We start from the raw sequence: 1753 nt of genomic DNA on the forward strand, positions 1-1753 counted from the left end.
GAAACTGCCCAGATCACACAGTGAGGCCGCAGTGGGAGGCGGCCAGAGCCTAGCCCCAGCCCCGCTTTCTCCTCTCCCAAGCTCTGCTCCTCAGACACACACCAGGCTTCCCTCCCAACACACCCCTTCCTCCCTGTGGCCCCGTGTCCTCAGCCTCTTGTACTCCTCCCACCCCAGCCCTACTCATTGTGAATATTTTTAACTTGGCCAGGGGAACCGGGTGGAAGCCTTGGAGAATGAGACTGTGGTTAATTATTTTCTCATCAAGAAGCCCAAGCAGGGCCCGGAGAGAAGGCACAGAAACCAAGGGGCCTGAGGATAAGTGGACGGAGCAGTGAGGGGACTTGGAGACCTAGCAGAGGGTGGCTAGGTGCCCCTGGGTGCCCAACACTACTGAGGAAGCTGCAGCTCCTGCAGGCACCACACTGACATGTTCACATGCACAGTTACACACACACACACACACACACACACACTCCCCCACAGTGGGCATGGAGCCACACGGGAGGCAGCTGGGGATGTACCCGCTTCCCCACAAAGCAGAGCCTCCTCATCTGCATCCGGTCCCTGGGCATCCCCAGCACCGAGGGTGGAAATGCGCAATTAAGCATCACCTCCATTATTGTCCTCTTGGGGATTCTGCTCCAGCCACACCAGGAAGCCGGGACTGTGGCAGGGAGACAAGGGGTCTAGACCTCCTACCAGAGGCCCTGGGTCCTATCCCAGACTCACTACCAGGAGTGCTGTTCTTGGGAGCCTCGATTTCCTTCTGCAACGTCAAGCGCTGACTAATCCCAGCCACACCTGGAGAGAGAAATGGTCAGCGGTTCTCAGCCTGTGGGTCTCGACCCCTTTGGCGGTCGAATGACCCTTTCACAGGGGTCCCCTAAGACCATCCTGCATATCAGATATTTACATTACGATTCATAACAGTGGCAACATTACAGTTATGAAGTAGCAACGAAAATAATTTTATGGTTGGGGGTAACCACAACATGAGGAGCTGTATTTAAAGGGCCAGAAGGCTGAGAACCACTGGCTGGAAGCAGAGAAAGTGCCCTAGGAACGTACATTTGACCTTCGTTATATCACTTTGGACAAATGCCTTCCCCTCAATTTCTACATCTGTAAAATGGGCATAATAGTCCCCCTCTGCAGGGACTGCCTCTGAGCTGCAGCTCCTTCATCTGGGAAATGGGTGCAGGGACATCAGTCTTCTTCCTACTTCACAGCAAAGCATGTCCCCAGGTCTCAAACCAGTCCACGTCCCACCACCTCTCACCCCGCTGGTTCAAGCCACTGACCACCCACCCACGGGGCTCTGGTTTCAGTCTACTCTGCAGCCAGAGGGATCCCTTTAAAAACAAAACAGTTCTTTTTTGTTGTTGTTTTTTTTAAATATATTTTATTGATTTTTTTACAGAGAGAAAGGGAGAGGGATAGAGAGTTAGAAACATCGATGAGAGAAACATCGACCAGCCGCCTCCTGCACACCTCCTACTGGGGATGTGCCCGCAACCAAGGTACATGCCCTTGACCGGAATCGAACCTGGGACCTTTCAGTCCTCAGGCCGACGCTCTATTCACTGAGCCAAACCAGTTTGGCTAAAAACAGAACAGTTTTGCCCGGCTGGTGTAGCTCAGGGGTTGAGCGTTGAGCTATGAACCAGGAGGTCATGGTTCCATTCCAGTTCAGGGCACATGCCCAGGTTGCTGGCTCCGTCCCCAGTGTGGGGTGTGCAGGAGGCAGCCA

This window comes from Myotis lucifugus, unplaced genomic scaffold, assembly GCF_000147115.1.
Source record: "Myotis lucifugus unplaced genomic scaffold, Myoluc2.0 scaffold_413, whole genome shotgun sequence".
In the NCBI taxonomy this organism is placed as follows: Eukaryota; Metazoa; Chordata; class Mammalia; order Chiroptera; family Vespertilionidae; genus Myotis; species Myotis lucifugus.